Raw genomic sequence first — 20,715 nt, 5'->3', positions numbered from 1 at the left:
AATCTTGCATAATTGAGAAGTTTCTTTGGGTTGTGTAGCTACTATAGGATATTTTTCAAGGGATTTTCTCAGCTTGCTACCCCCTTGACTGATTTGACAAAGAAATGAGCTTTTTTTTGGATAGAAGAGGCAAAAAAGACATTTGATAAGCTTAAGGAGTTAATGAGTTGATGCCATGTGCTTGCAATTTCAAATTTTTCTTTACCTTTTGTTATTGAATGTGTTACTTTTGGAGATGGTATAGGGGCTGTCCTAACTCAAAGGGGACATCCAATAGCATTTAAGAGTAGAAAATTAAATCAATCAGAGAAAGGTTACTCCATTTATGATAAGGAAATGTTGGCAATCATGCACACTCTTCAAAAGTTTAGACAATATTTGGTATGTGGGAGATTCATTGTAAAGACAGACCATAATAGCCTTAGGTTCTTCTTGAACCAAAGGGATTTGAATAATTGTCAAAAAAAAAAAGGGTAAGCAAATTGCAAGCTTATAATTTTGATATTGAATACATGAATGGAAAGAATAATGTGGTTGTTGATGCTCTCTCAAGAAAGCCCACTTTGTGTTCATTAACATCTATCTCTGTTAATTGGAAAGTCTCAATAATTTAGGAGTATGCTAAAGATTTATTTGCCACCAAGATTTTGGATAATTTAGTGGATGATAATAGGTACAAGGCTATTGATGAATTGATTTATTACAAGAACAAGATCTTCTTAGTCCAAGGATCAAAAATTAAGGAGAGGATATTAAGGGCCTTTCATGACACACCTTTGGCTGGTCATCAAGGATACGTCAAAACATATAGGAAAATTTGAGAGCGGTTTACATGGAAGGGTATGAAATATGACGTCCTTAAACACATTAAGGAATGTATGTTATGCCAACAAAACAAGAGTAAGCAAATTTTTCCTGTAGGGTTGTTGCAGCCACTTCCTATTCCTGAACAAAAATGGAAAAGTATTTCCATGGACTTCATCACTGATTTTCCCAAGGTTCAAAGTAAGGATTGCATATATGTGGTGGTAGATAGACTAACTAATTATGCACATTTATTTCCCATCACAGCTGATTGTAAGGCATCACAAGTGGCCGAATTGTAGTGCCTTCCCTCATTCACATCTTTCTAGACACATTGTTGTTATCATTATCAGACTATGTTAGACTAGTTTTATGGACTAGTGGTATTGTTTTGAGACTATCAAACATTATGTTATGGATTCAATGGATATATGATGAGATCATTTAGACTCTACATTTCATGTTAGCATGATGATTATTACATTGCTTTCAGTTATTGATGATGATTAGTTAGATGGTTTATTATCTCATGTGCTTTATTATGGATACTTACCCCATACTTGCATGTGTATGGTGTGCGTGTTTTATCTTATTGTATGGTGTTTCTGATGTGGTTAAGGAAGGGAGTCATAGTCACCTGCTAGTCAGGATCTACATGATGCACCACTTCCTGCCATTGCCTGTTTAGCTTAGCATTATATATATATATATATATATATATATATATATATATATATATATATATATATATATATATATATATATATATATATATATATATATATATATATATATATACATATATATATATACATACATATATATATATATATATATATATAATATGTACATGCATGATTTTTATGTAGGTTGCAAGTACCGGGTATCGACTTCCCTAAATTGTCAGGATGAGTGTACCCTATTACACTATCTCAATGATAAGAGAAGGGAGATGACTTCTCAAGTCCAAATCCAAAACCCTTAAACCATTTGTCCTAGTGAGGTAGGAAAAGTATCTGGATATTTACCCACCGAATGTGTTAGATGACATATGTCGTGATTTTTAACCCTTTAGATTGATTTTGTGTGCATTGTTCTATGATGGGTTTTAATATTTTATTTTGGAGGTCTGTGGTGAATTTTCTATTAATTAAGTCTTAATAAATATATTTAATTAATAAATTAATTATTTGGAGAAAATTAATATAATATCATGATCTTTGATATTTTATTTATAATTAATTAAATGAGAATTAATTGAGAAAAAGAATTAAATAAAAGAAAATTAAAAATTAAAAATTAATAATAATGATATAAAAATAATAAAGTAATAAATAAATAATAATAATAAAAGTTATAAAAATTAAAATTAAAGTTATATAAAAATTAAATAGGAGTTATAAGCTTGCCTAGGAGTTAACACACCTTTTTATTTCTCATATGTCTACAACATAGGGGTTAGTGTACCAATAAAGCACATGGCGTCTACAACCTTATGACTCATCTAGAAGGTTGGAAAAGACACATGCTTAGTTGGTGACATCTTCTAATTATTTCTGGAGACATTTTAGGTGCTTCTTAAGAGCTCTTTATATTCAGGCATTCCTAAAAGCTTAGGGAGAGCGTTTGGAGAGCATTTGGAGAGCATTTGGAGAGTGTTTTGGAGCATTGGAGGACTCGGCAACTTTGGAGAAGGGACGAGCTTACTCTATGAGTTTTCTGAGGAAGAGCGAATTAGCATCAGAATCTAGGTAGACTCTTGTGATTTTACTTATGCTATTTCCGCATCTTGCACTTCCTATCTTCTTCATGTCTTCCATATGTTTTTTGAGGAATTCTATATTTTGGTTGTATGCTTTCTCAATATGGGTAGTTAAGATTTATTTGAAAAAACTTTATATGCATAGATCTAAAGAGAACACGGGGTTAGGGTTTAAATTGTAGCCAAATCCATTAGAAAATTATTGAGTAAATTTAGAGAGTAAATATTTTATAGGAAACTCATAAAATCATATATATATTCTTTGTAAAAAAGATATATAATTTAAGATCTGCATAAATATACATTTATCTATATATTTAAATTCTGCGTATATATATATATATATATATATACATACACACACACACATATATATACATATATACATTTATATATATATATATATATATATATATATACATACATACATATGTATATATATATATATATATATATATATATATTTATTTTATTGGAAACTCGAATGAATTATCGTAGTGAAAACTCATTAAATCGCATTGCGATTTGTAATTGTGTTTGAGAAATGTTATTAAAAACGTTATGTAAAAAAAAAAAAAACATTATGATGTTGGGTGGGTAGAAATTCCATAACCCACCCATCGCAGGCCTGCAAGATCGCAGAGTACCTGCGATCCGTAGTGTACCTGCGGTGCGATTGCTTTAGTGGCCTGCGCGATTTTTATAAATCTCATTGTTATTAAGTTTGTTAAAAAATTTATATATTAAGTTATGTGTGTTTTTAAATATCATTTATTAAAATATATAAATATGATATTATTATTTGTTATTAGATATGTTATTTTACATATATATATATATATATATATATATATATATATATATGTATGTATGTATGTATGTATACGCAAGTTAATAAGGGTTATTATTCTTGTTTTAAAAATGTTGAATGTGGAACATTAATTTAATAATAGATCATTAATTATTATTAAATTAAATAGAAACATTAGTTGCTTGAATTAATGAGGAATTGGAGTTTGGAGATTTAATAATTAGTCATATAAAAGATAATTAGTTTAATTTAAATACAATTTAAATCATGGTTAGTTAGTCAATGGAGTTGTATATTTGTTTTCAATTATTATATTTAAAAATGATGGGGGTCATTATCACCAAAATGTGTATATGTAATAGACGTTTAAAACATTTAAAAAATTGAATTCTAAGAGTTAGAGGGAAAAACCTTTATCCATCAAAACAATACATGGGCTAGGAAAAACGTACAAAATGTTCCTCCATTCATTATCCAAACTTGAAAACATTAACTGAGACCTCTACATTTAATTTAAGATGTAATTTTGGCAAAACCAAAACATGTGCTTGCATTGTGTTTTCTATATGCTATTTGTTTTGGGTTTTGAGTTGACTAGTGTTGACCAGTTATAGGACGTCTACCAGAGGCTTGGGGGTTATGATTGTGATGTCATGATGATGTCTTATTTCTGATCTTTATTAACCCAACTATGGTTATGTGATGGAATGCTCTATGTAATGTTTGCAATTATTGGTTCTTATAGCTGAAATTATTATGTATGAGACATTTGACCTAACCATTTTTGAGTCATCAATCAGTTATCCTTGGTTATTTTCCAGTCGCCATGATGGGACTGAAATGTTGATTTATGATGTCATGTTGTGACATGTTTTGACTCAACCATTTTGGAGTCTTCGATCAATATGATTTGAGATATATTTTGGTTATTGAGAACCAATGGATACTTTTGATTATCAGTGATGCTTCAGTTGCCAATAGAGAGCTATTGTGGTCATGATTTTCTATGGATGCTTGCTCATGGATATTTGGTGTTCTTATTATGGATTATCTTTTATGATTTTGAAATTTATGATTCCATGAGCTTAGGGTAGGTTATCTACTTGTAGTGTCGAGAAGTGGCTTGCAATGGGGGTCGGGGCCCTAAGAGGTTGCCAGGGAAACTCATTGTAAGTTGCTTAATAAGTGAAAACATTCACACCTAATACTAACTAAATGAACCTAAAAAGATAATTGTTTTTTTCTTGCCCATGCCTCGAGTGCTTGTACAGACTAGGATGGGAGTAGAGAGAACGCATGGTTGCGACCTTGCATTCCATAGTATGCCTTTTCAGTATGAGAGGATACTAGTGGCCACATGAGGATCAGTATGGACCTGTGGAGTTTAGCTAACTGCCAGGGTAATTTCTACATGATATATGCAATGACACTTTCCCACTTGCATAGTAGGTTCCTACATGTCTTTGTGTGCCTTTGAGAATTAGATGTCAGTTTTGAGTTTGGAACCTTGAGGATGCTTATGCTATGTGTTTTGGATAGCTTGTTTGGGACTTGAGGTTATCTCCTTAGCACGGTGGGAGTGGACCACTTAGGTACCACGATATCGGGTGGCAGTGTTTTCCCACTCTTATCATTTGAGATCCATTGAGACATCGTGGCTGATGCGTCCTTCGTGATGGTGGATATGTATCCTTTCATTGATGATTAGCATATGTTAAATGATGTTATCTTATGCTTATATTTGAATGTTAGATTACTTTCTATATATGATGTAGTATATGTTAGGTGTGACATTCCTACTATGTTAATACTAATGATCTCTTCGATGATTTGGAATGTTATGCACGGAGGGATGGCTAGGGCCCACGATGGTCTAATGATGCTATTAATGGTTGGGAGGAACCGTGCACTTAGTTTATTATGTTTGATCCTTTATGATGGATGTTTCTATCTACTATGATGATGTATCATGTATGACTTGTGATTATCTTTACTTTGATGTATCATGGATTAGAATAGGATGATGTACCTTATTCCACATATGTATATTCTTCTAAGCTTTTCATACCCTGTGACTTGTATAGTGGATGATTGAGCATTTAGAAATGTAATGTATAAACATTGGACTTATCATTATTATTTCATGTGGTTGTGGTATTAGATGGATTCAATAATGTTAGTTAATTTAGATTTAATTCAACGTTAAGGGATCCTTAAAGAATGTAATATGTTGTGTATGTTATGTTTACTCTTAGATGGACATGATATTTCTTCCATTATTGTGTATAAGTTATATGTGGTATTTACTTTCATGTTTTAGAAAGAAAAAAAAATGCTACCAAACTTAGTAAAATTCTAGGTTAATTCTTTGGATCCCTTGGCGGGGCATTACATTTGGTATCAAAGCCTGAGTTTCTACATTAGGAGCTCTGGGTAGTTTAGAACAACTAGAACTTTGAACTATTAAGTGTATCTTTTCAAACTTGAAACTAGGTGAATTGAAATAGAACTTGAACTGTTACTTGTATATTTTTCATACTTCAACACTTAGTTTTCAAAACTAAAGATTTTAGTTAAATTGAACTTAGACTTTTGCAAACATGTGTCTTCTGATTGTAATAGTACTTTGTACTATTGTAGGATGGCATCTGGGACTAGGTCTTCTGTTAGAGGCCATGGTAGAGGCCATGGTAGAGATCATGGTCATGGCAGAGCTATCAGTGTCCATGAGTCTGCCCATGGGGGATTTGCTCATGATGAGAGCAAAGGAGAGCATGCTAGTAGGCAGTAGGAAGAGAGCCATAGAGAGGACCAAGATGAGTCTGAAGAGGTTGATTTGAGACAGATGATGCAAACTATTCTTGAATGTCTACCTCCTGTTCAAGATCAGCCCAAAGCACATCAAACAAAACAAAAGCATAGACCCAAGTCTAGGAGCCCTTGAAAGAATCGTCAGAGGTCCATTGTGTCCACTTAGATGAAGGATCTTTCAAGATCCAAGGTCAAGCCTTTCAATGGGTAAGGTTCTGGTTATGTGGTTGAACAATGGCTTATTTCTCTTGACAGGATTTTTTCCATGCATGATTTCGACAACAATGTTAAGTCAAGATTTGCGATCACCAATTTGGAGAATTTTGGGACCACTTGGTGGACAATTGAGGAGAAGAAGCTAGGAATCGATATGAGAAGTGTCACACGAGAATTATTCTTAGAGAGTTTTCATGAATGATTCCTACCAGAGGATTAGAAACAACAAAGGGCAGATGAGTTTCATAATCTCAGACAGTATACTATGTCAGTGACCGAATATGAGCATAAGTTTTATGAGCTCATGTCTTTTTTAGGATTCAACAAAAATTCAGCTCAATTGACACAACACTTTATTAGGGGTTTGAATAACCGTATAATTGGGGGTGTCAAGGTATTTGAGCCAAAAACCCTCAAGGATGTAGTACATCGATCTATCCTTGTTGAGAAAAGTGTCAACCTTGGTCAAGGGGGCTTTTTAGGAGCACCAGCAGCATCAAGATATAAAGGCAACTACAATTCAGGTGGTAATAGGAAGCCTTCTTTTTCTAAGGGGAAATAGTATCAGCAACAGTCTTAGCAGACGTAGCAGCAAAAGGGATTGAGTTCTTAGGCTCAAGGTGGTGGCAAAGGTTCTAACTCCAAGAACAACTGTAATGCTCAGCGCAATAAATAAAATCAGCCCAATCAGCCAGCTCAGAGCAGTCAGTCTTTTGTTAGTAGGAACAACCGTCAGCAATCAAATGTACCACCTATGGGTAAAGGATCTGGCAGAAATATAGAATGTTTTTCATGTGGTCAAATTGGACATTATGCAACTCAGTGTCCACAGCGAGCACCTCAATTTTCAGGATCTAGGCCTATAGTTTCAGAGCCTATAGTTGAAGATGTAGGTAGAGCTCATAGACTATTTGCAGCAGTAGATCACCGTCAGGCAGATCATCAGGGGATAGTGGTTGAGACCATAGGTGCTATTCGAGGTATATCTCTTTCAGTATTGTTTGATTTAGGAGCTACAGATTCATTTATTTCACCATCTATAGTTTTTAAATGTAAGCTAGATGTAGTGAAGCAAGATTATGGTTTGCAAGTGGAACTAGCCTCAGGTATTAAGGTCTCCACAGATTTTGTAGTTCATAAGTGTGGGCTTAGTTTAGGAGGCTTTGTTATTGTAGTGGATCTTTGAGTCATACCCCTTGGTTCCTATGATGTGGTTTTAGGCATGGACTGGCTTGGATCTCATAGAGCTAGTATAGATTGCAGGAAGAAGATTATAATGTGCCAAGATGACCAAGGGAATGATGTGAAGATAGTTGGGATACCAAGGCCTATATCTCTGCGGATGATTTTTGCTATGCAATTGAAGCGTAATTTCCATAAAGGATGTCAGATATTTGCTATTATGGTAAATGATCTTGATGAGGAAGATCCCATGAGGAAGATCCCATGAGGAAGACTTTAGATCACCTGATTTTATAGGAGTACACAAATGTTTTTTCAAGTGAGATTCTAGGCATGCCTCCAAAGAGGGACATCAATTTTAGTATTGATCTAATTCTTGGAGCGGAGCCTATCTCTAAAGCTCCTTATCATATGAATACATAGGAATTGCATGAGTTATGTCTTTAGCTAGAGGAACTTTTTGCCAAAGGGAGCATTCGATCTAGTGTATCACCATGGGAAGCTCTAGTGCTCTTTGTGAAGAAGAAAGACAATTCTTTGTGCCTTTGTATTGATTATAGATAGTTGAATAAGGTGATTATTAAGAACAGGTATCCTCTACCTAGGATTGATGACTTATTTGATTAGATCAAGGGAGCTACAGTATTCTCCAAGATTGACCTTAAGTCAGGATACCACTAGCTTCGCATTAAGGAAGCTGACATTCACAAGACCACTTTTCGAACTCACTATGGGCATTATGAGTTTACAGTGGTACCTTTTGGGTTGACTAATGCTCTATCGGTTTTTATGAGTTTGATGAATGGTGTGTTCTGATCTTATCTGGACAGGATTGTACTTGTGTTTCTTGATGACATATTGATATATTCTAAGTCTCAAAAGGAGCATGAGAAACACTTGCGATTGGTTTTACAGTGTTTCAGAGACAATCAACTTTATGCCAATGCCACTAAGTGTGAATTCTTCAAATCAAAGATTCAATATTTAGGGCATGTCATTTTAGGTGATGGTATTTCAGTGGATCTTGCAAAGATTTAGGTGATAATAGATTGGCCTTGATCAACTAATGTGTTAGAGATTCATAGTTTCATGGGCCTAGCTGGTTATTATCGTAGATTTGTCCAAAACTTCTCTAAGATAGTGTACCTATCACTTTCCTTCAGAGGAAAGGAAAGAAGTTTGTGTAGACAGAGAAATGTGAGAAAGCTTTTTAGAAGCTCAAGGAGCTTTTGACTAGTGCACCGATCTTAGCAGTACCTGATCCAGAAGGTGATTTCATGGTGTGTACAAATGCTTCTCTTGAAGGGATTGGGGCAATTTTGATGCAGAATGGATGGGTGATTGCATATGAATCATGCAAGCTCAAGGATCACGAGCTAAATTACCCTATGCATGATCTTGAGTTAGTAGTAGTAGTTCATGCTTTGACAAGGTGGAGACATTTCTTGTTGGGGCACAGATTTGAGCTACATAGTGATCATCGCAGTCTTTAGTACATCTTCACTTAGCCTAATTTGAATGCTCTCCAAAGGTGATGGATGAAATTTTTATGCGAGTATGATTTTGAGGTTAAGTACATTTAGGGTAAAGAGAATGTGGTGGTAGATGCTTTGAGTTGTAGGAGACATATGATATCATCTATGACTTTTAGTGTGGATTTGAGGAGTCAGATTATTCAAACACTTCCTACAGATTCTTGGTATCAGGAAGTGTGTAGAGAGATAGATTCAAGAAGACCTTTGGAAGGTAAGTTTGTAGGCTATGTTCGAGAGTCAGATGGTCTTCTGAGACATTTGGGGAGGATTTATGTGCCATTTCTAGATGAGCTTCACACCTTGATTCTAGCAGAGGCCTATCATACACCTTACTCAGCAGATCCAGGTGTCAAAAAGATGCATGCTGATTTGAGACATTTGTTCTTTTGGTCTGGGATGAAGCGAGACATTGCTGATTTTGTGGCTAGATGTCTTGAGTGTCAGAGAGTCAAGGTAGAACACCAGCACCCAGCTAGAATTTTGCAGCCAAATCTCATTCTTTCTTGGAAGTGGGATATCATCTCCATGGATTTCATTGTAGGATTACCTATGACTGTTCATTGTCATGATGTTATCATGGTCACCGTCGATCAGTTGCCTAAGGTGGCACATTTTTCACCAATTAAGTCTTCCTACATAGCAGCTTCTGTAGCTAATATGTTCATGCGTGACATTGTGAGATTACATGGTATTCCCTGAAAGATCATTTCTGACAGGGATCCTGTATTCACATCCACATTTTGGACATCGTTGCAGCATGAGCTTGGAGCACAATTAAATTTCAGTTCAACATATCATCCAGAGACAGATGGTCAGACAGAGAGGGTGAATCAGGTTTTGGAGGATATGTTACGGATGTATGTGATGGATAGGTAGACTCATTGGGAGGCCTATCTCTACCTAGTGGAGTTTGCTTACAACAATGGGTATCATAGTTCTATTGGCATGGCACCATTTTAGGCATTATATGGAAATCTTTGTCATACACCATTGAGTTGGGACAATCTTGAGGATCGCATCCTGTTGGGTCCTAAGATGCTTCATGATATGGAGCAACAGGTAGTGCATATTCGTGAGCACTTGACTATGGCACAGGATAGGCAAAAAAAGTATGCTAATGCACATAGGACAGATAAGCAATTTTTTGTGGGAGACAAGGTTTTCTTGAGAGTGCATCCATGAAAGAGTCCAATTCGATACGAAAAGGGTTCTAAGCTAGCACCTTGCTTTGTCGGACCATTCAAGATTCTAGAGAGGATTGGCCCAGTTGCTTACCGCCTTGCTCTACCGCCTAGCCTAGCTTGCATTCATGATGTTTTCCATGTTTCAGTATTTAGGTAGTATATCCTTGATGTTGTACATGTTCTTTATTGGAATGCGTTGTAGGTAGAGGACAGGCAACTGGCTTTGGAGCCGGTTCGTATTCTGGAGCAGCGGTAGTTGACCCTTAGGGGTCGAACCATCGAGCAGGTAAGGGTCCAATGGGACCCTACTGATGATTCTTCAGCTACTTGGGAGGATGCAGCTAGATTATGGGAGTTATATCCCTACTTGTTTGTAGGCTTCCAAGAGTAAGCCTAATCCAAGTGGGGGTGGATGTAGTGCCTGCCCTCATTCACATCCTTCTGGACACATTGTTTTTATCATTATCAGACTATGTTAGACTAGTTTTATGGATTAGTGGTATTGTTTTGAGACTATCAGTCATTATGTTATGGATTCAGTGGATATATGATGAGATCATTTAGACTCTACATTTCATGTATGCATGATGATCATTACATTTCTTTCAATTATTGATGATGATTAGTTAGATGGTTTATTATCTCATGTGTTTTATTATGGATACTTACCCCATACTTGCATGTGTATGGTGTGCATGTTTGCTCTTATTGTATGAGATTTTTGATGTGGTTAAGGAAGGGAGTCATAGTCAGCTACTAGTCGGGATCTACACGATGCACCACTTCCTACCATTGTCTGTTTAGCTTAGCATTATATATATATTATATGTACATGCATAGTTTTTATGCAGGTTGCAGGTACTGGGTATCGACTTCTCTAAATTGCCAAAATGAGCGTACCCTATTACACTATCTCAATGATAAGAGAAGAGAGATAAATTCTCAAGTCCAAATCCCAAACCCTTAAACCATTTTTCCTAGTGAGGTAGGACAAGTATCTAGATATTTACCCACCGAATGTGTCAGATGACATATTTTGTGTCCATTGTTCTATGATGGGTTTTTATATTTTATTTTGGAGGCCTCTGGTGAATTTTCTATTAATTAAGTCTTAATAAATAGATTTAATTAATAAATTAATTATTTGGAAAAAATTAATATAATATCATGATCTTTGATATTTTGATTATAATTAATTAAATGAGAAATAATTGAGAAAAAGAATTAAATAAAAGAAAATTAGAAATTAATAATTAATAATAATTATAAAATAATAATAAAGTAATAAATAAATAATAAAAATAAAAGTTATAAAAATTAAAATGAAAGTTATATAAAAATTAAATAGGAGTTATAAGCTTGCCTAGGAGTTAACGCGCTTTTTTATTTCTCATATGTCAATAACACGGGGGTTAGTACACCAATTAAGCACACAGTGTCTACAACCTTGACTCATCTAGAAGGTTGGAAAAGACACATGCTTAGTTTGTGACACCTTCTAGTTGTTTCTGGAGACATTCTAGGTGCTTCCTGAGAGCTCTTTATATTCAGACATTCCTAGAATCTTAGGGAGAGCGTTTGGAGAGCATTTTGGAGCATTGGAGGACTTGGGAACTTTGGAGAAGGGAGGAGCTTGCTCTACAGGTTTTTTGAGGAAGAGAAAATTAGCATCAGAATCCGAGTAGACTTATGATTTTACTTATGCTATTTTTGCATCTTGCACTTCCTGTCTTCTTCGTGTCTTCCATATGTTTTCTGAGGAATTCCATATTTTGGTTGTATGCTTTCTCAATATGGGTAGTTAAGATTTATTTGAGAAAACTTTATATTTATAGATCTGAAGAGAACACGGGGCTAGGGTTTAAATTGTAGCCAAATCCATTAGAAAATTATTGAGTAAATGTAGAGAGAAAATATTTTATAGGAAACTCATAAAATCATATATATATTCTTTGTGAAAAAGATATATAATTTAAGATCTGCATAAATATACATTTATATATATATTTAAATTCTGCATACACACACACACACACACACACATATATATATACATACATACATATATATATATATATATATATATATATATATATATATATATATATATATATATATATATATATATATATATATATATACATACATATGTATATATATATATATTTATTTATTTATTTTATTGGAAAGTCGAATGAATTATCACAGTGAAATCTCATTAAATATATATATATATATATATATATATATACATACATATGTATATATATATATATATATATATACATACATATGTATATATATTTATTTATTTATTTATTTTATTGGAAAGTCGAATGAATTATCACAGTGAAATCTCATTAAATCGCATTGTGATTTGTAATTGCGTTTGAGAAATGTTATTAAAAATGTTATGTAAAAAAAAAAAATTAAAAATATACATTATGATGTTGGGCGGGCGGGAATCCCACACCCTACCCACCGCAGGCCTGTGAGATCGTAGAGTACCTGCGATCGCAGTGTACCTGCAATCCGCAGTGTACCTACAGTGCGGTTGCTTTAGTGGCCCGTGCGATTTTTATAAATCACATTGTTATTAAGTTTGTTAAAATTTTTATATATTAAGTTATGTGTTGTTAAATATCATTTATTAAAATATATAAATATGATATTGTTATTTGTTATTAGATATGTTATTTATTATACATATATATATATATATGTGTATATATATATATATATATATATATGTATATATAGATGTATATATATATATATATATATACATAAGTTAATAATGGTTATTATTGTTGTTTTAAAAATAGTGAATGTGGAACATTAATTTAATAATAGATCGTTAATTATTATTAAATTAAATAGAAACATTAGTTGCTTGAATTAATGAAGAATTGGAGTTTGGAGATTTAATAATTAGTCATATAAAAGATAATTAGTTTAATTCAAATACAATTTAAATCATGGTCAATTAGTCAATGAAGTTGTATATTTGTTGGCAATTATTATATTTAAAAATGATGGGGGTGATTATCAACAAAATGTGTATATGTAATAGACATTTAGAACATTTAGAAAATTGAATTCTAAGAGTTAGAGGGAAAAACCTTTATCCATCAAAACAATACATGGGCTAGGAAAAATGTACAAAATGTTTCTCCATTCATTATCCAAACTTGAAAACGTTAACTGAGACCTCTACATTTAATTTAAGATGTAATTTTGGCAAAACCAAAACATGTGCTTGCATTGTGTTTTCTATATGCTATTTGTTTTGGGTTTTGGGTTGACTAGTGTTGACCAATTATAGGACATCTATCAGAGGCTCGGGGGTTATGATTGTAATATCATGATGATGTCTTATTTCCAATCTTTATTAACCCAACCATGGTTATGTGATCGAATGCTCTATGTAATGTTTGCAATTACTGGTTGTTATAGCTGAAATTCTTATGTATGAGACATTTGACCTAACCATTTTTGAGTCATCGATCAGTTATCCTTGGTTATTTTCCAGTCGTCATGATGGGACTGAAATGTTGATTTATGATGTCATGTTGTGACATGTTTTGACTCAACCATTTTGGAGTCTTCGATCAGTATGATTTGAGATATATTTTGGTTATTGAGAACCAATGGATACTTTTGATTATCAGTGATGCTTCAGTTGCCAATAGAGAGCTGTTATGGTCATGATTTTCTATGGATGTTTACTCATGGAGATTTGATGCCTTTATTGTGCATATTTGATATTCTTATTATGGATTATCTTTTATGATTTTGAGATTTATGATTCCATGAGCTTAGGGTAGGTTATCTTCTTGTAGTGTTGAGAAGTGGCTTGCAATGGGGCCCAGGGCCCTAAGAGGCTGCCAAGGTAACTCATTGTAAGTTGGTTAATAAGTGAAAACATTCACACCTAATACTAACTAAATGAACTTAAAAAGATAATTGGTTTGTTCTCGCCCATGCCTCGAGTGCTTGTACAGACTAGGATGGCAGTAGAGAGAATGCATGGTTGTGACCTTGCATTCCATAGTATGCCTTGTCAGTATGAGAGGATACTAGTGTCTGCATGAGGATCAGTAGGGAACTGTGGAGTTTAGCTAACTACTAGGGTAACTTCTACATGATATATGTGATGACACTTTTTCACTTGCATAGTAGGTTCCTACATGTCTTTGTGTACCTCTAGGAATTAGATGTCAGTTTTGTGTTTGGAACCTTGAGGATGCTTATGCTATGTGTTTTGGATAGCCTATTTGGGACTTGAGGTTATCTCGTCAGCACGGTGGGAGTGGACCACTTAGGTACCACGTGGTCGGGTGGTAGTGTTTTTCCACTCTCATCATTTGAGATCCATTGAGACATCATGGCTAATGCGTCCTTCGTGATGGTGGATATGTATCCTTTCATTGATGATTAGCATATGTTAGATGATGTTATCTTATGCTTATATTTGCATGTTAGATTACTTTCTGTAGATGATGTAGTATATGTTAGGTGTTACATTCCTACTATGTTAATACCAATGATCTCTTTGATGATTTGGAATGTTACGCACAGAGGGATGGCTAGGGCCCACGATGGTCTAATGATGCTATTAACGGTTGGGAGGAACTATGCACTTAGTTTATTATGTTTGATCCTTTATGATGGATGTTTCTATCTACTATGATGATGCATCATGTATGACTTGTGATTATCTTTACTTTGATGTATCATGGATTATAATAGGATTATGTACCTTATTCCACATATGTATATTCTTTTAAGCTTTTCATACGCTGTGACTTGTACAGTGGATGATTAGAAATGTAATGTATAAACATTGGACTTATCATTATTATTTTATGTGGTTGTAGTATTAGATGGATTCAATAATGTTAGTTGATTTAGATATAATTCAACATTAAGGGATCCTTAAGGAATGTAATATGTTGTGTATGTTATGTTTACTCTTAGATGGACATTGCTATTGCTTCCATTATTGTGTATAAGTTATATGTGGTATTTACTTTCATGTTTAAAAAAAATAAAAAAATGCTACCAAACTTAGTGAAATTCTAGGTTAATTCTTTGGATCCCTTGGCGAGGCATTACACGAATTGTTCTTCAAGGAAATTTTTAGATTACATGGCTTGCCTAGAAACATTATTAATGACCAAGATAGTATATTCCTCATCTCTTTTTGGAAGGAGCTCTTTCATTTAGCAAGAATTGAACTCACTCCTAGTACTAACTATCAACCTCAAATAGATGGACAAACAAAGATAGTTAATAAATGGATAGAGAGATATTTGAGGAACTATATTTCAAATCAACAACATACTTGGGTGAAATGGTTGCACCTAGGGGAGTATTGTTACAATACATCTCATCACATGTCTATTAATATGCCTTATTTTCATGCTCTTTATGGTTATTGTGCCCTTTCCTTTGTTGATCTAGTACTTTTAGATAGTAGAGTACCTACACCAAGTGATTTCGTCAAGCAAAGCCAAGACATAATAAGGTCCCTCAAAGATAATCTACAACATGCACAAAACCAATAGAAGTTGTATGCTAATAGGAAAAGGATTGAAAGATTTTTTGAGGCAGAATATTTGGTATTTTTTAGGTTGCAGCCATATAAGCAAAGAACCTTGAAGATGAGTGGGGTAGAGAAGCTCAAGCCAAAGTTCTATGGGCCTTATAAGATCATCAGGAAGGTAGGAGAGGTAGCTTATGAATTAGACCTCCCACCAAACAACAAAATACATAATGTTTTTCATGTCTCTTTCCTTAAGAAGGTTCCATGCCAGTAAACCATAGTATCTACAAAATTACCACCTCTTGATGATGAAGGGAAATTAGTTTTGATACTAGAAGAGGTTTTGGATACAAGAGAGAAAAGATTGAGAAATAGGAGCATCATAAAGCATTTGGTCAAATGGAAAAGATTACCATTGGAGAATGCAACTTGGGAAGGAGCATAAATTCTTGAACATCCCAACCCTCATTTGTTGAGGACAAGCAATATTTGGGAGGGAAGAACTTGTCATGTCCCCTTTTCAAATAATTAAAGATAATAACTTTTTCTAAGGCAAGCAGGCTCAAAAAGTGAAGTTTCAGAAAAAGGGGCTAATATTTGAAAACAAATGGATTAATAAATAAAAATTATTATTAAAATATGTATTATTGACCTTTATTGGTTGTGAGTTAAGGTTATGCCCTCTTTTAAAGGGATTCTAAGGCATTTCGGGCTCATTCTAGAACTTGATTTTTGCTCATTGCTTTGTTCTTCTTCAGAGGCTGCCAAACCTGTGGAGAAGGAGAACCAAGGACAAAATTTTGTAGGTTTCTAGGGAGGCTAAAGATATGATTTTGAGGCCATTCCATGTGCAAGCTCATGCAGAGTTTTCCCTTGTGCTGAACAATGAAAATTTGTGAGTTTTCAGGTGTGTTTCTTATAAGAATTTGGTGTTTCCGGTTGAGTATTTAATATTAGTTTGGTTATCTACTATATTGTAGACATTTAGATGTTAAAATAGATCTGAATACATGTATTAGTTTTTGTTTATACTTCTATGGTAGATTATTAGTGTTTTGTGGTGTTTCCAGGCTATTTTATGTTGTTTTTCAGAGCATGATGAGCATTGTTTTTCCCTCTGTTTGGGAGTTGTTATGTAAAATTTATAAAGATACGAAAATGTAATTTTGTGGGCTATTATTTTGAATTTTTTTTTGTAAAAATGTCTAATTTCAGATTTATTAATAATATGTGAAGCTGTGAAGTTTTTGGCACTATTTCGAGCATACCCGATTTGGGTTTTACTGAGAAATTGGTTGATCTTTCGAAATATTGATTGTTTGATTTTAAAATCTGATTAGAGGCTTTAAATATCATATCAAATAAGAAAGAAAACATTTCATTGATGGCTAGCCATTGAAAGCTATCATTGCAATTGCAATAATGTGTTGTATTAAAAAAAAAATTGTGGCAAATGTTGAATAGCTATGATGCAATCATATGTTAATATTGAGCTTCACTTGGTTTTGAGAATATTTTAATATTCTCTACTAATTAGGGCCAACCATGTAAATTTGGAAGCCCATTTGGCCCCACTCCCACCCCTCTAACATCTAAATTCTCCCTTAACATCTAAATTTTTTAAGAAAAGATCAATGTTTAAAGTACATAAAAAGGTTCTAGACCTGCAAAAGTGACATCATTTTACCATCTTCTTGTGCATGCCATTTTTCTATCACATCAAAAATATGAATTTGTCACTCTGAATCAAGAATGTAAGTCCAACTGTGTTCTATATGCATGGATAATAGAAGGAGCTGATAAAACCTAACACACATTTATTTAATAGGTCTATGCAAACCTCTAACAAAAATGAAAACTTGTTGGGTTTTTTTAGCTCCACCCTATGTCATATGCATATAAATTGAGATTTCATATTAAACTATGACATCCTTCTACATTTCTTGAAACTAATAGATTCACATAGTTAGTTGTCATATAATCACATATTAATGTTGAGCTTCACTTGGTTTCAAGAATAGTTTAATATTCTCTAGTAAACAGGGCCAACCATGTGAAGGTGGAAGCTCATTTGGCCCCATTCCCACCCCCAACATCTAAAATTTTTCATTAACATCTAAAATATTTAAGAATTGATCAATCTTTAAAGTAAAAAAAAGGGTTCCAGACTTGCAAAAGTGACATCATTTTCTCATCTTCCAATGCATGCCATTTTTCGATCGCATCCAAAATAATAGTTTTCCACTCTAAATAAAGAGTGCATGTGTAATTGGATTCAAATGTATGGACAACAGGCAGAGCTGATAAAACACAACATGATTACATTTATTTAATAGGTCTATTAATTTTTTAAAATTATAGACCATCATGAACAATGTTCGTGATGATTTATAACTTAAAATACCTAATTAAAAACCTCTAACAAAAATGCAAAGTTGTTGTGTTTTTTAGCTCAACCTAATGTCATATGCATATAAATTGACATTGTATATTGAACTATGGTGTCCTTCTGCATTTCCTGAAACCAAGAGATTCACACAATTAGTTTTCATACAATCATAGGTTAATGTTGAGCTTCACTTGGTTTTGAGAATACTTTAATATTCTCTACTAACCGGGGCCAACCGTGTAAAGGTGGAAGCTCATTTTCTCCCTCCCCCATAACATCTAAATTCCCCATTAACATCTAATTTTTTTTTTAAAAGATCAATCTTTAAAGTACCTAGAATGTCCTCACTTCCAACTACTCTTAGGGGAAGTCCATCTTCATTGCTCAAGAGCAATTCATAACATAGGTAGATCTAGGATTTTCCTCATTTCCTTCTGCATAAAATGAATCTAATATTAGAAAATTCCCCCTAAGAAATAATAGTTCAAGTATAATAAACACATGAAGAATGAGAGAGAAAAACATGAATCTACTTACCAATAGGTGTTTCCATCGCATTTGCAGCCATGCAACCTATTGAGTGAATTTTATTATTTTTTTGTTGTGCCAAGATCTTCTACATACATACATACATACATACATACATATATACATATGCATGCATACATACATACATACACACATAAATACATACATACATACATACATGTATGCTTATATATACAGAGATCTTTTTTAAGGTGCTAAGTGACTTACCTCAAGATCCTCCACAAAAATAATGCAGACTAGGAAAATTGGGTAGAGTCTACAAGAAATTTTACAAAAAACATATCATTGCATATATTATTAGAAAGAAACAAGTCATAACCTAGTTAAATGGGTCTAGTTGTTGATTAGCTAGGTTTATATATAAGTATATTCAACTGGGTTATGGCTTATGCAAGGGAATGAGCCTCATGATTATAGCATTTACATAGAAGCAAAACTTGCTTCTTCCATTCCCTATACTCAACTCTTCATTGAAGTTATTGTTCCAGCAGTGAGAATAGCTGCTACAAACTCCTAGGAGCCAGGGACCCTAGACCTATGCTACATTTTTTAGAGACATGGGAGAAGTTACTACCGGCTTCAATACTTCATAACATTTTGGATCATATAGTGATGCCTAAATTAACAACAGTAGTTAATTGGGATCCTTGTAGGGAGAGTGTGCCAATACATGCATGGTTACATCCTTGGCTTGCATTGTTGGGAAAATGTATGGAGACTTTATATCTAACCATTTTCTATAAATTGGGGAATACACTTCATGCCTAGCATCCAAGTGATGCATCTACATATGCAATTTTATCACCTTGAAAAATTGTATTTGATCCTACTAGTTGGGAATAGTTGATTGTTCATTTTATTGTACCTAACCTAATGAAAATTCTACATAAATTTGTAATCAACCCAACTAATCAATAACTAGACCAATTTAACTAGATTATGGCTCAGGCATGTGCTATGCCTGTTTATCATATGGTTGCAATGTTGGAGGAAACATTTTTTTATTTGTGTAGGACATAGAGGAATAGTAGTGGTGTTGGAAAACATGAAAATTTAATAATGCAAAGTCACCTTGAGGAACTTGTGTATGCTCTTGGAAAATATGTCATAAGAAATATTCATCATGACCTTTTTTTCTTCTCCTAGTTTTTGTGTGGAGCCTTCACACACCTAGTGCTCACAAATATCTACTTAAGAATGTATGTGAACCTGCAATGCACTACTATGTGGTGAAATGTGTAGAAAACCATATAATCCTTCATCACAAAAGGTCTTTCACTTGGTGTGCTCATTCATTAAGTTAAGCACCTAAGTTTTCATTTTAAATCATGATTTATCTATTTTGGGCTTAAGAACTAGTAGGAAGGCCTAGAAAGATTACCCAAGAAGAGATGGATCTCACATTCATTCATTAATAAAATATAGCATTCATTCATTATCACATAAAGTAAAAAATAATTATAAACATCCATAAAATAATCTCATAATTTCCAAAGCTAGCATCTAACACTATTTCATCCTTTAACATTCATTAACAATAGCACATAAACACACAACATTCAATAATATGTGAAATAAGGTATTTAAACATGCCTCAACCAATTATGATTTAATTTTGGATCACCTACCTAATTAGTTTGAAAAATTTTTCTCACTAAAAATCATAAAATGTAAGAACAACTATGCCTAAAAGAGTGTAAAAAGATGAGTATCACATACGAATCATGTTTTTTTATCTCTTTTGGCACAATCGTTCTTACAATTTTTTGGCTCAATCTCCAACTAGTCTATATGTGTTTTGAAAAATTATTCGTGGATTGTGAGTTAGAAAAAAGAGAAATATAAAACTTGAAAAAGATGTACATAAATGCATTAATTTTTAAACTTCAATTTTATAAACTTAACCATAAAATTATAAGACACT

Source organism: Cupressus sempervirens, chromosome 6, assembly GCF_028749045.1.
Source record: "Cupressus sempervirens isolate cs-2001-9-10 chromosome 6, ASM2874904v1, whole genome shotgun sequence".
In the NCBI taxonomy this organism is placed as follows: Eukaryota; Viridiplantae; Streptophyta; class Pinopsida; order Cupressales; family Cupressaceae; genus Cupressus; species Cupressus sempervirens.
Note: the sequence above shows the minus strand (reverse complement) of the source record.